Source organism: Schistocerca nitens, chromosome 8, assembly GCF_023898315.1.
Source record: "Schistocerca nitens isolate TAMUIC-IGC-003100 chromosome 8, iqSchNite1.1, whole genome shotgun sequence".
Classification (NCBI taxonomy): Eukaryota; Metazoa; Arthropoda; class Insecta; order Orthoptera; family Acrididae; genus Schistocerca; species Schistocerca nitens.
This window is the reverse complement of record NC_064621.1, coordinates 608,892,529-608,911,258: the sequence shown is the minus strand read 5'-3', so window position 1 is coordinate 608,911,258 and position 18,730 is coordinate 608,892,529. Positions and strand designations below refer to the sequence as shown.

The 18,730-nt window shown below is 40.9% G+C and overlaps 3 non-coding genes across 3 annotated transcripts; all 3 read left to right on the top strand.

The window, feature by feature from the left end:
- Window positions 1-16,541: 16,541 nt before the first annotated feature.
- On the top strand, window positions 16,542-16,616 carry Trnat-ugu (transfer RNA threonine (anticodon UGU)). Its single transcript has one exon. It is a non-coding gene; the product is annotated as a tRNA-Thr (tRNA).
- A 331-nt stretch (window positions 16,617-16,947) lies between these two features.
- On the top strand, window positions 16,948-17,022 carry Trnat-ugu (transfer RNA threonine (anticodon UGU)). Its single transcript has one exon. It is a non-coding gene; the product is annotated as a tRNA-Thr (tRNA).
- A 632-nt stretch (window positions 17,023-17,654) lies between these two features.
- On the top strand, window positions 17,655-17,729 carry Trnat-ugu (transfer RNA threonine (anticodon UGU)). Its single transcript has one exon. It is a non-coding gene; the product is annotated as a tRNA-Thr (tRNA).
- Window positions 17,730-18,730: the final 1,001 nt, after the last annotated feature.

The following is an 18,730-nucleotide window of genomic DNA, read 5'->3' as shown; positions in this document are numbered from 1 at the left end:
TTGCTTTCATATGGCATCATATTTTGGGGTAATTCATCACTGAGGAATAAAGTATTTATTGCACAAAAGCATGTAATCAGAATAATAGCTGGAGTCCACCCAAGATCATCCTGCAGACATTTATTTAAGGATCTAGGGATATTCACAGTAGCTTCTCAGTATATATACTCTCTTATGAAATTTTTTATTAACAACCAAACCCAATTCAAAAGTAATAGCAGTGTGCATAACTACAATACTAGGAGAAAGGATGATCTTCACTATTCAAGATTAAATCTAACTTTGGCACAGAAAGGGGTGAATTATACTGGCACTAAAGTCTTTGGTCACTTACCAATTAGTATCAAAAGTCTGACAGATAACCAACAAGTATTTAAGAAGAAATTAAAAGAATTTCTGAATGACAACTCCTTCTACTCTATAGAGGAATTTTTAGATATAAATTAAGAAAAAAAAAGAAAAAAAATATCAAAAAGAAATTTAAAAAAAAATAAAAATAAAAAATAAAGAAAAACAAAAAACACAAAAAAATAAAGTTGTTATATTAACTTAAGTATGTTGTTAAATTAACCTAATTATGTCATGTATTGGAAAATTCGACTCGTTCCACATCATTACGAAATATCGTATTCATGATCCATGGAACTAGTATTAATCTAATCTAATCTAATCTAATCTAATCACTTGTATGTAAGTTCCCCAGTCATATTGTAATCGTTGGTGGAGACTTAAACCATTCACCATTTAATTGGGAAAGTTACTGTTTTGTTAGTAGTGGGTGCGATAAGACATCCTGTGAAATATTACTAAATGCCTTCTCTGAAAACTACCTAGAACAGATAGTTAGGAATCCCACTCATGACGGAAATATATTGGATCTAATGGCAACAAATAGACCTGAGCTCTTACAGGATGTCCACATCAAACCTGTTATCAGTGACGATGACACAGTTGTGGCAACAATGATTACCAAAGTACAAAAGACAACTAAAACAAGCAGAAAGATATATATATTCAGTAAATTAATAGAGGGAAACATTCCACATGGGAAAAATATATCTAAAGATGATGTGACTTACGAAACGAAAGTGCTGGCACGTCGATAGACACACAAACAAACACAAACATACACACAAAATTCAAGCTTTCGCAACAAACTGTTGCCTCATCAGGAAAGAGGGAAGGAGAGGGAAGGATGAAAGGATGTGGGTTTTAAGGGAGAGGGTAAGGAGTCATTCCAATCTCGGGAGCGGAAAGACTTACCTTAGGGGGAAAAAAGGACGGGTATACACTCGCACACACACACATATCCATCCACACATATACAGACACAAGCAGACATCTCACAAGCAGACATCTCACAAGCAGACATATGTTAGACCTGGTGTTGTATTCATTAAAACTTTCTCTTTTATGAAAATGCAGATTACACACATGTATGTTAATGATAATTAGTCAAAAATGAAAAAATGAATTTTAAGGAGGCAAATGGCAAAACAAAAGGGTAAGTAAAATTATCCCAGCTTGCTTCATCACAAGCTCCAGGGCCAAACAGAATGAATGTCAGATTCTATACTGAATTTCCGGCTACACTAGCCCCCTATATGACTGTAATGTCTTGTACATGCCTTAAATAAAAAAAAATGTGCCCAGTGCTTGGAAAAAAGCACAGATCACACCTGCCTACAAGAAGGTTAGTAGAAGTGGTCCACAAAACTACTGCCCTATATCCTTGATATCAGTTTGTTGTAGAATCTTAGAATGGTTTCTGAGCTCAAAAATAATGAGCCATCTTGAACAGAATGACTTCCTCAATGCCAACCAGCATGATTTGATTTGATTTGATTTGATTTGATTTATTTCATGTTCCATAGGTCCAACTGTGTTGGATACACAAGGACGTGGAACGAGTCAGTTTTTTACAAATACAATCTGATAATCTTATAGCATATACAGAAATTTGAGTACATAATTATATAAAAATTTAAACAGTAAATTCTTTGGGCAGCAATACAGAAAAAGAAAATACATATTTTCTTAGAATCATTAAAACACTACAGAAAACAGATACAAAGCACACACAGATACAGAGCTCAGGTTAAATAAAATTCATAGTGGCATTATGTCAACTTGTATTATATAATATTAAAATATTACAATTTATTTAGTTAAAAATTCATCTAGACTGTAAAAAGCTTTTTCTAGCAGAAATATTTTTAGAGCTTTCTTAAACTCACAATTGTTATGAATCTTTGTCTTTATTTCGGGAGGAAGAGCATTGAAGAGTTTTGCTCCAGTGTAGTGGACACCCTTTTGTGCCAAGCTCAAATTTCTGAGTTCACTGTGTATGTCATTCTTCCTACGTGTGTTATGCTCATGATAATTACTGTTTGGTTGAAATATATCTATATTTTTAGAAACAAAACACATGAGAGAAAAAATATATTGGCATGTAGTTGTGTATATTTTAAGATTACGAAAACTATTTCTACAAGAGTCTCTTGGGCGCAATCCACATATAATTCTTAAAGCTCGCTTCTGTGCAATGAACACTTTCCTTGCTAATGGCTGGTTGCTCCAAACAATAATTCCGTACTCAATGAGACAATGAAAGTAGCCATAATATGCCACTTTTGCAGTGTTAGGTTCAACACATGTAGTGATAACCCATAAAGCATAGGTAGCAGAGCTAAGCCTCTTACAGAGATCAATAATATGTGAAGACTAGTTCCTTTTCTTGTCAATGTGCACTCCAAGAAATTTTGTTGTTTCCATTCTAACTATTGGTTGATTACCACATGTAACACTTATCTCACTCTCTTTTTCTGTTTTTGCACAGAATTGAATAAAGCTGGTCTTACTGGAATTTAATGAGAGACCATTCACCTTGAACCAATTAACCATATCTGAGAGTATGTGATTAATGAGTTCCTCAAGATTGTTGTCTGTTCTACTGCTCATAAAAATTGTGGTATCATCAGCAAATAATGTAAATTTACACGGCAGGCTTGTACATGATGGTAGATCATTTATAAAAATCAGGAATAATAGTGGCCCAAGAATTGAGCCCTGGGGCACTCCACATGTAATGGAACTCCATTCAGAATCTGAGGAAGTGTCACATACTCCACCCGAGCTATTCAACACAACTTTTTGTTTTCTGTCTTGGAGGTATGACTGTAGCCAATTGCCTGCAACACCACTTATTCCTACTAATTTTGCTTTTTGCAAGAGAATCTGGTGATCAACACAGTCAAACGCTTTGGATAAATCACAGAAGACACCAAGTGCTAGCATTTTTTCATTAAGAGTTTCTAGGACTTCATTTGCAAGTGTGTAGACTGCGTCTTCTGTTGAACGGCCCTTTTGAAAGCCAAACTGGCTCTTGCTGAGAACTCCGTTCTTCATGAGATGATCAGTAATTCTTACATGTATTAGCTTTTCTAGAATTTTGGAGAAAGCTGTCAGCAAAGAGATAGATCGATAGTTAGTTAGTTCAGCTTTATCACCCTTTTTGTACAGCGGCTTCACAATGGCATACTTAAGTCTACTGGGAACAACACCTTTCTGAAGGGAAGCATTCCAAAAACATCAATCATGTAAAACCCAAATCACATTTTTCTCACATGACATACCGAAAGCTTTGGATCAATGCAGCAGGTAGATGCAATATTTCTTGATTTACAAAAAGCATTTGACTCTATACCACAAATCACTTGTTGTTAAAAGTATGATCATATGGGGTAGCAAGTGAAATTTGACTGGAATGAGGATTTTTTGGTAGGGAGGATGCAGCATGTAATTTGAATGAGGGTCATCATCAGGGGTAGAAGTAACATCAGGTGTGCCCCAGGGAAGTACATTGGCACCCTTGGTGTTCATGTGTTATACGAATGAACTTGCAGACAATACTGATCGTAACCTCAGACTCTGTGGAGATGATGCTGTTATCTATAATGAAGTACTCTCTGAAATAAGCTGCATAAAAATTCAGTCAGGTCTTGACGAGATTTCAAATTGGTGCAATGACTGGAAACTTGCTTTAAATATTCAGAAATGCAAAACTGTGCACTTCACAATATGATAAAACACAGTATCCTATGACTATATATCAATGAATCAATGTTGGAATCAGCCAACTCATACAAATCCCTGGGTGTAACACTTTGTAGCATATGAAGTGGAATGATCACATAGGCTGATGGGCAAAGCAGGTGGTAGACTTCTATTTAATGGTAGGATAATGGGGAAATGCAATCAGTCTACAAAGGAGACTGCTTAAAATCACTCTTACAACATGTTCTAGAATATTCATCACGTGTGAGGGATCCATACCTAACAGGACTAACAGGGATATTGAATGTATACAGAGAAGGGCAGCATGAATGATCACAGGTGTGTACGATTCATGGGAGAGTGTCACAGAGATACTGAAGGAACTGAACGGGACGACTCTTGAAGATAGACATAAACTATCCTGAGAAAGTCTGTTAACAAAGTTTGAAGAATATACTGCAATCCTATATGTATTGCTCACATGGGGATCATGAGGATAAGATTGGAATAATAACTGCACGCACAGAGGCATTCAGACAATCATTCTTTCTCCGCTCCAAACATAAATGGAATGGGAAGAAATCTTAATAACTGGTATAGTGGGACGCACTCTCTTCCCTGCATCTCACAATTATTTGCAGAGTATAGATGTAGATGTAAATGTGTTAAGGCATGTGGGGGTAGAGGGGGGGGGGGGGGTAGGAGGTGGGCTCAGGATGATATTGCTGATAAGTTCCAGGTTTGTTCAATGAGCCATACAAAGTGTGCATCATCACTGGTGATGCCGTTAATGTCCAGAATAGAGTACCAGGGTGAACCATGTGATTGGGGGGGGGGGCGGGGAGGGGGGGGGGGGTTGGTCTGAGCCAGTACCCTCAGTGGAGCAAGGGTGGCGTGGGACATTATATCATGAAAGATTTCAAAATGCGTGACTTGACCAATTGGGACAGCACTGTGCAAAGGCCAAAAACATGACACAAGTTGGGACAGGTAGATGCTCACGTGCTCCACAGTCTGATGTGGGAACAAGACAACTGGACCCTGTTTGATCACCACCTGCGCTATAACCTGAAGTGTCCAAGATGGCTGCCATGAATCGATGGGAGGGGGGTGGTAGCAACGGAACCCACCCAGGGGACAAGAAGGTGGCATGGAAAGTGGTATTCAATATACTTGGAGCTACACTCTGCGCTGCACTCAAATATAGGGTTGGCACTTGACATCTGATGTGTGATATGATGAGGAGGCACTACTCATGGGAAACGTTGTTCACAAAAAACATGATAATCACTGAGGAAAGTAAACACGACATGGAAATGCACAATAATGGGGTCAGCACTGTGGGTGTTCCAATACTACATTGTAGTAGAAAGTACTAGAGACACACTTTTGAATGCTATACAGTTATTAATGGTGTATTTACAAATAGCACATGGCAGAAAACAAGAACAACACAGAAAAAGTGGCTGACAAGAACACACACAGGAAAACAAATTACAGAAGTTAGTCTTCACAGAGGTGGTGGTTGATTCGTACTTAGTCAACTGCCATCACACATCTATCTGGCAAAGTTGTTTTGAAATCTGATTAGCTATCTGACCAAGTGTTTTTATGTTGGTAAACTGAATTCTTGCTTCATGTTCTTTCATTGCTGTCTATAAGGAGTGGACTATCTTTGAGTTGCTGTCCCTTTTGTCTGAGTGTAAAATGTAATGTGTTTGTGTGACTTCACAAGTTGTGAGCAATGTAATCATTATTTACATTTACCCTCACAAATCACACTCTGTCAACATGTTATTGGCCCATGACAGTTAATTCATGCAGCTAACTATGTATGTAATGCTTGTAGGAATATAAATAACTGAACAAGTCTAAAAGGTTATGCAACTATGCTGCAAGTGATGCTTGTTATGATTTGTGATTCATCAAACTCATCAGCATTTGAACTCTCATTTCTTGGAAGAAATTAGTAAATTCATGTGATTTAGTGCATGTGAATTAGGGTTTCCAAAAATATATTTAAATGAAAGTTTGGTGAAAACTGCTGATTCAGTGGTAGACAAACTGAGAAACAAATATGATTATGAGAAATAGAAGTTTGAAATGATCTTCATTCTAACGTGTGAAAAATTATGATACTGTTCCACAGATGTAAGCACTGATATGAAGGTAGAGAAGGATATGAAGACATGAATACTTATTCTTTTTCAAATCAATAAATCTCTGTAAGCACACACGGACACAACAAAGGTGAAGGAAGCTTGATCTACCTTGGAAAAACTGCTTGTTGGTAAGAATAAAACTGGGTGGATAAATATCTGGAATGTTCTGTTGTCTACTGCATTACCTATATCTTACAGAAATTTTGAGAATTACATAACTTTTGTTCTGGATGTAGCCAACAAACTGCAGGACATGTGCAAACCAGTTGATGAAGGAGTAACTGCTTTCATTATGGTGAAGGGTTTACAAAAAGTTTATCTGCCTCACTGGATGGGTATAGCATCCAATACAATGGACAAAACTTTCACATCAGAGATAGTGTGTTATTCACAAAACACTAGAGGAAATCACAGAAGGGTTTCTCCAAAGACAAACAAGAAAAGAAAGAAAAAAAAGGTTCAATTGCTGGGAATACAGTCACTTCAAATCTGACTGTCCCCATAAACAAGAATCGCCAAATAATGATTCCAAGGAAGCAGGTAAGTCATTGATTTCTGCAATTAGCATGTTGGATTTCGACTAGAATGAGCGTGAGGAAGATGTTCGGGTCGGTTACACCAAACAACACTCCCATTTTGCAGTAGTTCATTTATTCACCTAAACACAAGCAAGGCTCACAAAGAACTGAACATGGTGGAAGAGGCCAAAGATAATCTTAGCTTAGTTCAAAGATGGATGCATCAATGTTGGTGTCAATTTGATTGGCACCACAAGTGCATCATTGATTCTGGAACACCATCCCACATAACTTCAAGAAAGAAATGGTTTCAATTTTTTATTGCAGAAAATTGCAAATAAAAAATTTTGAGCTGTGCTGATAAAATTCAATTAATAAATGAAAGAAAAAAGAGATGTTGTTAACTCACCAGGTATATCTCCAAACAACAACTTTATTTTTGCCTCTGGCTTAGTTACTAATTTGTTGTCAGTTTCTGCATTGGTTAAGAAAGGAATAAATGCTGTTTTTGACAAAAATGGATTAAGATACTCAAAAAAGTGAGCTATATTGTTCTGGATCAGAATCAAATGGCATTTATAAACTGAAAAATGTTATGGTGTTGTCAGATGGGCAAGCTCTAACTGCTAGAAAATTTAACATGCTGAGTTGCAGACAGGCACAATGAAATGACTGTTATCTTTTTGTTGTGCCTGTCTGTCAGAAACTTTAACATCCTGAGCTGCAGACACACACAATGAATATCTTTTTGTTGTGCCTGTCTGTCACTCAGTGTGTCACCTTTATTATGATAATTGTTGATATTCCAACCTTAAATTTCCATTGCTTGCTTTTGTCAGAAAATTTAATAATATCTAAGAGTTGCTTGCCTTTAGGCACATGGATTTATGTGGCCTCATTGAACAAATGTCACACAGTATGGCAAAGTACATGAACATACTAGTGGGTGAATATTTCAGAATGACATTCTGTTATTTTCTCAAGAGTAATGATCAAACATCTGATATTTCTGTGAGTTCAAATCTTGGGCAGAAAATAAGGTTGGTGCAAAAATTAAAGCTATTAGATAAGACAATTGCAGTGAATTTGTGAACTCTAAATTTGATACATTTCACTCAGAGAATGGAGTAAGCATCAGATTATTGTGTCCTATATTCCAGAACAGAAAACAGAATGATGTAGTGGGAAGAACTAACAGATCATTTACTCAGTGTACGTTATTTGAACCTGGTCTACGTAAGCAATATTTGGCAGAGGTATGTGATGCAGCTGTTTACCTAAAGAAACATGTATCTCATACAGCAATTAATGGTAAGACTCCACAGGAGTTATGGAATGAAAAGCATCTTCTTTGAAATATTTGAACATGTTTGTTTGTCAAACCCTTCTGCATATACCAGATAAAAATAGAAGAAAGTGGGATGCCAAAGCTAAGAAACTTGTCTTTGTAGATTATGACAAAATGACTAAGGATTTCAGATTAATTGATCCACAGAATGCCAAGAAAATTGTAAAAGGCAGGAGTGTTGTGTTTTTGGAGAATGAGTTAATGACCAACAGTACCAAGACACTAGCTGTAAATGAAGTTTATTATATGTTCTGGCTGAATGAACAGTATGCTGACCATGGCAAGTCAGAGGAAGCAGTAGAAGTTAGCAGTGCTGGGAATGACAGCACACAGACCAGTTGAGACACAGACTACATCCTGGGTGCTCAGTCAGTGGTAAACATAAAGGAGACAGATGTTGATGATGGATCCTGATGGTTCAGAAGAGGATTATCCAGTCAGAAGGTCAGTCCATGTACCCAAATCCAATTGGATTATGCCTCCTATCTAATAAGTGAGTTTTCCAGTTCAAGAGAAGGTCCTGGGTGTTTGGTGGCTGCCATGTCGAGAAATGACAGGAAAGCCAGAATAAAGTTAATGAAAGAGGAAACAAAGTTTGTGGAAATCCTGGGCAGCTGGGGTTGAGCAGAATGACATACTGATACTTTGGCTAAGAATTACACATGCTATTGTCACTATTTGTCAATGGCCTTGTTTGCAGTGGTAACAGCAGTTCCCTTCAGATGACCAAAGTTAAGCACTGTCAGGCTTGGCTAATCGTTGGATGGGTGATCACCTGGGTCTGCCAAGCGTTGTTGGCAAGGTGATCACCTGGGTCTGCCAAGCGTTGTTGGCAAGCAGGGTTCACGCAACCCTTGTGGGGCTAATTTAGGAACTACTTCATTGAGAAGTAGCAGCTTTGGTTACAAAAACTGACAATGGCTGGGAGAGCAGTGTGTTGACCACATGCCCCTCCTGTCAGCTGAGGATGACATGACAGTTGGTCTGTACCATTGGGCCTTCCAAAGCCTTTCCAATTGGGAGAGAGAGAATAGGCTATTTTCCAATGTTAAAAATATGGTCTGGATTATTGTTATTCAGAATGGTTTTAACATTCAAATCACATTTATGGTCAATGTTCTCACAAAATATTTCTTATTTTCATGTAATTAAAGCTTAAAATCATTAAAAATCAAGATTTGGTCACATGATCAAAAATGCTCTGTTATGGGCTGAAGTTCTGGTGATGTCAGAGACTGGGAGTAAGACAAAGCTATACGTGTGTTATAGGAGTGTTAGCCAAAGTTACTAGGTTTATATGTACATTTTTTTTGTAAATAGTTTAGCTATTTAGTGATGGAGAATACATTTACAACACTCTGTAATAAGCCTCACAGTGGGGTAAAATGCAGTGTGTGTCAGGTTGTGAGGGCTGTCAAAAATTGATTTCCTAAATGGCACCAGAATCAGTGGATCTGGTCTACCATGTTAAGTGTTACACCGTAGCTGAACGTGGGAGTTACAAAACCTTGTTTTTAGGATAATTGTTACTCATCATATCAGCTACATGATGAGCAGCAATTATCCTTTTCATCATATTGTTACATTCCATCCTGGATTTTCCATTGTTTGATATAACCTTATTTTTCTGTGCCATAAGCCTGTGTTGGGATTGTCTAAGACTTCATGTAAAAAATTGTCTTGTCCCTGTGCATTTTCCAGTTCCTTGTAGCTCATTAATGTACTGATGGCATGCATGTGGGACATATAGATCACCATCACTCCCCCCCCCCCCCCCCCCTTCCTTTCTATTCATGCGATGGATGTCTGTCGATAACTGTGTGATAAAGTCTAGGTGTTGGAAGTGGCAGGATAATGTGTCTCAACTGAGGCTGTGAATGGTGTCTACCAAGGGGTGGTGCTCAGTTAACCATGGGAGGAAGGGGGGTGGGGGGACCCTAAATGTCATCCCTGGAACATTTTACTGTCTAATAGAGATAAGATATTGTTTGCCGATGACAGTAACATAGTAATCACCAGTAAGACACCAGCACAAATGTTGGAAAATTCTACTGAAGTTCTGAGGGATGTTCACAAATGGTCTCAGGAAAACAAAGTAACTCTCAACGTAAAGAAAACAAATACAATATGCTTTAGACTGAACAGGAAACAGAGTCCCTTAAATTTAAAACTAGATAACAGCTCCATAGATGATGTACCCACAACAAAATTCTTAGAGTTGCACATTGACAGCCAAATGAAGTGGAATGAACGTACTATGAAACTCTCAGAAAAGATATCCACAACATGTTATGCACTTAGATTCCTTGTATCCACATGCATTAGTGAATGTTTGAGAACTGTATACTTTAGTTATGTTCATTCAGTAATCAGTTATGGTATTATTTTCTGGGGAAACAGTGCTCAGAATTTACAAACAATATTTAAAATGCAAAAGAGAGCAGTAAGAATTATAACAAAAAGCAGTAAGCAGGCCCACTACAGAGAACTTTTCAAAATATTAGAAATTCTAACTGTTCCTTGTGAATTTATATTCCAAACCATAGTGTACATCTAGAAAAATGTAGAAAATTATAGCGCAAATAGCAGTTTTCATAACTATAGTACAAGAACAAGTCACTGTCTTCACCTAGACAGGAAGAATAAACATAAGACTCAAAATAGCTTCTTGTATGAAGGTGTAAAACTGTATAATAAACTGCCGCAGAAAATAAAAGAAGCAGATAACATGTACCGCTTTAGGAAGAATCTTAAATTGTTTTTGCAGGAACACTGCTTTTACACTATAAGTGAATTCCTTAGTACAAAATGATTGTAAATAGCTTTTGTTTCACAATATTTTGATAAGGAGCAAAAAGATTGTAAATAACATATGTCACAATGTTTAACTACATGTGGCAACAAACTGTATAAATATATGAATGTACGCAATTGACAACATCCATACATTTTAAAATGTCCACGGATGGTTAAATAAATAAAGAAATAAAAGTGCGCGAGTAGTTCATGTACGTATGCTGATGACAACCTCTGTAGTCCTTTTAATTTACATGATAAAAAAAAAAACCATAAGGATCAGTGTACGCCATTAACTATTTGCTGAAAAACTTCACAAATGGTGATGTCACTAGTGTTGGCAGTGATTGGCAGGTAGGCTAATGGTGAGGGTTGGGACAAGGTCATGGCCCTCTGTAATGACTATTTGATTGAAAAGAAAACTTGTGACATTTCTTCTGAACACAGAACAGTCCAGTCCTTTGGTATTACTTCTGGGAAGTGCTTTTGTGAGGGGTGCAGGGATTTCAGCTGTCTGCAGGATTTGATGCTAATAGAAACTGATCATTCTTGGAATCTGCATAACTCCTTGGGAGTGAGTGTATGAGTCCTGTGCTCTCTTCTGTTGGGCAAATTCCTACTGATGAAGTGGAATGTCCTAGAAATGTTATGCTCTACTGAAGTAAGTGGGATTCTTCAGTATTAACAATAATGCCTAGCTGTTCTAAGGTATAGAAATCTGTCAAACGTGGTTTTTTGTGCTCTTTTAGCATATGAGAGAATATTAGTATGTGGTCTAGGTATAGGAAATTTGTGTAGGGCTAAGTTTTGAATCTTTGCCACATTTATCTGCATTTTTTAACCTAAATGGCATGAAGAGATATTCAAATAAAGTGAATGGGGTGATAACAGTAGTTTTATCAGTATCTTCAGTTGAAATTGGTATTTGCAAATATTCCTTTTGTTAGTCTATTGTGCCGAAGATTGTTGCACCCTATAATGAGTGTGCAAAATCCTTCCCATTAAGTACTGGATAATTATCAAGGATTGTCTAAATGTTGAGTTCCCTATGGCCCCACACTTTCTGAATATACTGTCTTTTTTGTGGGCCATATCTATCTATGTATCTGCAAAGCTGAAGGGCTGTTTGAAGGCGGATAACACCCTTGGTGATTTGTAAGTTGTCAGGGGTGAGGTAGCATGATATGTGAGAGACTTTTTTTGGGGAAGAGGGTGGGGGAGCCCTCTGTTGTTTCTATTCTGTGCACTGTGTCTCTCGTAATGCTATTTTGTGGTGGAAGTCAGGTGGTACAGGGAGGAGGGGTGGAGAGCAAATATGGATATTACAGTCACTTGTTGCACAGACACTGACTGCATTATCGCTTGTTTCACTGGCACTAACTTGTTTGTGCATAGCAGTCGCCAAAGGGAGCGGTTTGCTGATGATGAGGGATGACATCCTTGTAGATTCAAACAGGTCAGTGAAGTGCTGAGAGGTATGCACTGCTCTTCTATCATAGTGAAGTGTATGTGTGTCACAGTTAGTAGCCATGGAGCCCAAGGAGAGTAATGTCTGGGTCAATAATTCATTGAGGTTATGGTATTCATTTTCATTGCTGGGGCTAGTGGCAGACTTCTACTCTCTGGTATGAAGGTCCTCCACCATATGCCGTATGTCTGCAAGGTATGTGTTTTGTGGTGGTAGCTGTTCCACTGTGACAGTAAGTGAAGCCTGAAGGGACCTAAGTTGCTATTTTGCCTTTGTTAACTGGTTTTGTCACTCATGCAGTAACCTCTGAAGAAATGTATTTTCTTCTTTTAATGCAAGGCATTCTTTCTTGGTGTCAGTGTAGGGTTTATTGGATGCTGTCAATTGGTTCTTGGTGGAGGAGCATAGCCATTGGAGACTGTTTGCTGATGAAAGGTAGGTGTCATCATGTTGTGGTGAGGCTGGCATTGGTGCTCGTCCAGTTGTGCCCCTGATGGCAAAATTACTTGATCAATTCTGTAAATCTAGGCACAGATGAAGGTGGCATAGGAAATTTGCCCAAATCAAGGGTTTGTTCGTGTTTGGTGCATAGAAATGTCCATGTGAATTTTTGGCCATTGCTGAGATCAATGTTGACAGTTCCATGTAACAGTTCCATAAGTTGCAATGATTGATCTGTTTGCCACCATGAGTTTAGGTGCAGTGTCAGGGGTGTGCGAGGAGGGAGGAGGTAAGTGCCATGTAGAACCATGCAAATGTTGCATGACAATCATGCATGTAGAGCTGGGAGTTGTTGCCAACAGGCAGATGTAACAAACTGGTTTGGTTCACTGGGTACAGCATGTGATGAACTGTGGTAACACCACAGCCTCTGATGCCTACTGAAGGTCATGTGAGGAGTCTTGGTGTTGACAATCTGGGAGTACTTGTGTATGGTAGTGCTGAAGCAGGACTCAGTCCAGCACCACCATGCAGTCTGCTGGCTGTTGTCCATATCCCGTGGTGCAGCTGGTGTAGTGCAATCTGATGTTCTCAGCTGGGTGTTCTGTGAAGAGGTTGGCTGGGGTTTATGACACTAGTTGGTGGTGCTGGGCATCATTGGGTATGTCACAGCATTTGGTCATGGCAATCTAGGTAGGAGCTGCCACTGCTCCAAGTGTGGCATGTCAGGGAAACCTCAGGTGCAATCAATATCACTCAGTAGCCGCCTTTATGTCTACCTCTGCTTCATATTTGGTGTGTTGTGCAATCTTGTGTGGGGTCAGACTCATTAAATAGCCATTTGCCAGCTTGGCACACAACATGGTTGCCCAAAATATGAGGTTTGTTCAAAAAATTGCAGAACATTCGTGACTTCGCGCCAATGGTGTACTGGAGCGAAATGCGGTTGGCATCCCTGCACATACCTGTGTTCGAGGTGTAAGTGTGAGGAGTTACATGTTGTATGTCTGTTAGTTATTTTTGAGTGCTGTATTGAGTAGAATGTTGTGTCAGACAGTTTGTGAATTTTGAGATGGCCGGGTTAGAGGAGCAATGCGTCTGCATTACATTTCACATGAAATTCAAAAAACCTTTACAGAGACACAAGAAATGATGCAGAAAGCCTTTAGTAATGAGTGCTTAAGTCATACTTGTTGTTATGAATAGTTCACATGGTTTAAAAATGGCCAGACAGAAGTTCAAGATGACCCTCATTCAGGATGCTCTTTGATGTCATCCAACAACACTCATGTCAGAAGCATCAACGAAATTGTGCATGCCAGTCGAAGACTGACTGACTGACAGATTTCAGAAGGATGTGATATTTGAGTTGTATCATGTCATGAAATCCTGACACAGCAGCTTGGAATGCATGGTATTGCCACCATGTTTGTTCCATGGCTCATGAGTTAAAACTAAAAGACCTTCACTTCACAATATGTGAAGAGTTTTTGGATCATCCAAGTGAGAACTAGATGTTTTTTAAGAGAATTGTAACTGGTGATGAGACATGGGTCTATGGTTATGATGTTGAGACCAAGATTCATTATTCATAATGGGTCAGGAAAGGTTCTCCAAGACCGAAAAAAGCATGTCAGGTCAGATATAATGTCAAAGCAATGCTGACAGTTTTCTTTCACTTTGAAGGAGCAGTTCATCATGAATTTGTGCCACAGAGACAAACTATTAACCAATGGTACTATCAGGATGTGTTGCGATGCCTGAGAAAAAATGTGAGATGGATACAGCCTGAAATGTGGCGAGACAATTCATGGCTCTTGCATCACAATAATGCACCTGCACATTCACCACTGTTGGTGCATGACTATTGCACAAAAAATGAAACCTCTGTGCTGCCTCATCTTCTGCACTCTCCATACCTGGCCCGTGCAGACCTTTTTTTATTTCCAAAGTTGAAAACCAATTGAAAGGATGAAGATTTGCAATGATAGATGAGATAAAAGAAAATTTGCCAACAGCACATGGCACAATCCAGCAAGAGGCATACCAAGACTGCTTCCAGAAGGGGAAACAGTGTTGGGGATGGTATTACAAGTGTGGAGGAGAGTATTTCAAAGGAGACCAAGTACAATAAGTAAAATACACTCCTGGAAATTGAAATAAGAACACCGTGAATTCATTGTCCCAGGAAGGGGAAACTTTATTGACACATTCCTGGGGTCAGATACATCACATGATCACACTGACAGAACCACAGGCACATAGACACAGGCAACAGATCATGCACAATGTCGGCACTAGTACAGTGTATATCCACCTTTCGCAGCAATGCAGGCTGCTATTCTCCCATGGAGATGATCGTAGAGATGCTGGATGTAGTCCTGTGGAACGGCTTGCCATGCCATTTCCACCCGGTGCCTCAGTTGGACCAGCGTTCGTGCTGGACGTGCAGACCGCGTGAGACGACGCTTCATCCAGTCCCAAACATGCTCAATGGGGGACAGATCCGGAGATCTTGCTGGCCAGGGTAGTTGACTTACACCTTCTAGAGCACGTTGGGTGGCACGGGATACATGCGGACGTGCATTGTCCTGTTGGAACAGCAACTTCCCTTGCCGGTCTAGGAATGGTAGAACAATGGGTTCGATGACGGTTTGGATGTACCGTGCACTATTCAGTGTCCCCTCGACGATCACCAGTGAAGTACGGCCAGTGTAGGAGATCGCTCCCCACACCATGATGCCGGGTATTGGCCCTGTGTGCCTCGGTCATATGCAGCCCTGATTGTGGCGCTCACCTGCACGGCGCCAAACACGCATACGACCATCATTGGCACCAAGGCAGAAGTGACTCTCATCGCTGAAGACGACACGTCTCCATTCGTCCCTCCATTCACGCCTGTCGCGACACCACTGGAGGCGGGCTGCACGATGTTGGGGCGTGAGCGGAAGACGGCCTAACGGTGTGCGGGACCGTAGCCCAGCTTCATGGAGACGGTTGCGAATGGTCCTCACCGATACCCCAGGAGCAACAGTGTCACTAATTTGCTGGGAAGTGGCGGTGCGGTTCCCTACGGCACTGCGTAGGATCCTACGGCCTTGGCGTGCATCCGTGCGTCGCTGCGGTCCGGTCCCAGGTCGACGGGCACGTGCACCTTCCGCCGACCACTGGCGACAACATCGATGTACTGTGGAGACCTCATGCCCCACGTGTTGAGCAATTCGGCGGTACGTCCACCCGGCCTCCCGCATGCCCACTATACGCCCTCGCTCAAAGTCCGTCAACTGCACATACGGTTCACGTCCACGCTGTCGCGGCATGCTACCAGTGTTAAAGACTGCGATGGAGCTCCGTATGCCACGGCAAACTGGCTGACACTGACGACGGCGGTGCACAAATGCTGCACAGCTAGCGCCATTCGACGGCCAACACCGCGGTTCCTGGTGTGTCCGCTGTGCCGTGCGTGTGATCATTGCTTGTACAGCCCTCTCGCAGTGTCCGGAGCAAGTATGGTGGGTCTGACACACCGGTGTCAATGTGTTCTTTTTTCCATTTCCAGGAGTGTATAAGTGTAAAAAAGTTTTCTGTCCAAAGTTCCAGAATTTTTTGAACAGACCTCATACATAGTAATGAGTATGATGGGCAAACATCTAATAGGCGCACTACGAATGTAGTGTTGTGGACATGTTGGGAATGTGGATCTCACGGGGAGCGTGCAAGGGATAAGTCCCTGCAGACGCACTATCCTCTGTGCCCGCGGTGGCTCAGATGGATAGAGCGTCTGCCATGTAAGCAGGAGATCCCGGGTTCGAGTCCCGGTCGGGGCACACATTTTCAACATGTCCCCAACGAAGTGTATCAACGCCTGCTTGCAGCTAGGGTGTTCATTTAATTATCATTTCAATTCTAGCAAAGCTGCATGGTCATATATAGTTAAAATAAATATGGGTTCCCGGCCTTTGACCTTCTTGTGTGCGAACGCACACACTATGCCCGAACTCGTACGGGACTTGGTAGATTAATCTGCCACGAGTAATGAGTATGATGGGCAAACATCTAATAGGCGCACTACGAATGTAGTGTTGTGGACATGTTGGGAATGTGGATCTCACGGGGAGCATGCAAGGGATAAGTCCCTGCAGACGCACTATCCTCTGTGCCCGCGGTGGCTCAGATGGATAGAGCGTCTGCCATGTAAGCAGGAGATCCCGGGTTCGAGTCCCGGTCGGGGCACACATTTTCAACATGTCCCCAACGAAGTGTATCAACGCCTGCTTGCAGCTAGGGTGTTCATTTAATTATCATTTCAATTCTAGCAAAGCTGCATGGTCATATATAGTTAAAATAAATATGGGTTCCCGGCCTTTGACCTTCTTGTGTGTGAATGCACACGCTATGCCCGAACTCGTACGGGACTTGGTAGATTAATCTGCCACGAGTAATGAGTATGATGGGCAAACATCTAATAGGCTCAGATGGATAGAGCGTCTGCCATGTAAGCAGGAGATCCCGGGTTCGAGTCCCGGTCGGGGCACACATTTTCAACATGTCCCCAACGAAGTGTATCAACGCCTGCTTGCAGCTAGGGTGTTCATTTAATTATCATTTCAATTCTAGCAAAGCTGCATGGTCATATATAGTTAAAATAAATATGGGTTCCCGGCCTTTGACCTTCTTGTGTGCGAATGCACACGCTATGCCCGAACTCGTACGGGACTTGGTAGATTAATCTGCCACGAGTAATGAGTATGATGGGCAAACATCTAATAGGCGCACTACGAATGTAGTGTTGTGGACATGTTGGGAATGTGGATCTCACGGGGAGCGTGCAAGGGATAAGTCCCTGCAGACGCACTATCCTCTGTGCCTGCGGTGGCTCAGATGGATAGAGCGTCTGCCATGTAAGCAGGAGATCCCGGGTTCGAGTCCCGGTCGGGGCACACATTTTCAACATGTCCCCAACGAAGTGTATCAACGCCTGCTTGCAGCTAGGGTGTTCATTTAATTATTATTTCAATCATACATAGTGCTGATGGCTGATGGGTAGTGAGGGCGGCAATAATGAAAACCATATGTGCGATCTGCCAACTGTAATTTATTTTCCAGTGGAAGTCCTTCATTGCATTTCAGCACAGCTTGTATGTCAAGTGGCAATTTGCTCAACTACATGGCCCCCATGAAATATTGGACATTAATGAGGGATCCACTACAGCCTGTAAAAGGTGCCAAGATTGGGATAGGTGTCATCTGTTTAATTGTTATGGGTGAATAGCTTGATGTATTTGTTGTTCAGGAGTCTTGCATAGTATTAGAAGTGAAGCTGTTTTGGCTGCCTCAAACTTGTTGAATGTATGGGGAGATAGTAATGATTATGATGTTACTGAATGTGCTAGATATTTGTCTAAATGACGCAATAAATTTGAGTACTTTGATGCATAATCAGGTGTGCAGTGTGCAGTGAATACTGTTTTGGTGGTAGCTAACCAATTATGGGGTTGATACTCTAAGAATGAAGGCAGTTCTGGAGGCATATATGGCACCGTCAAAGTGTAGTAGGGGAGGTGCCCATAGATTACCAATTGGTTAGCTCCAGGGGCATTGGCTTGCGGAACCCCATTGATTGTCCATGGCATGGTAGAGAGACCAGAAAGGTTCTGGCATGGCTTGGCCAGCTGAGCTCTGGTAGAAATGGATTTGTTGTTTGAGAACCTGCCACGGTAGCACAAGTCCTGGTGGGGAGGGACGAGTAAGTGTTGTTGCGCGTGAACACTGGGATCCAGCAGGAAGGTGGGATCACTTACAGGCATTAGATCAAGCTGTTGCTCTGTAGGAGTCGAGTTGATCAAGTCTGTCATAGGGTGCAGTGAATAGTGCCACATGAGGTGAGAGTTTCATGTGCACATGAGCGGGAACGGAAAAATTAACTTTCGCTCACACTTTT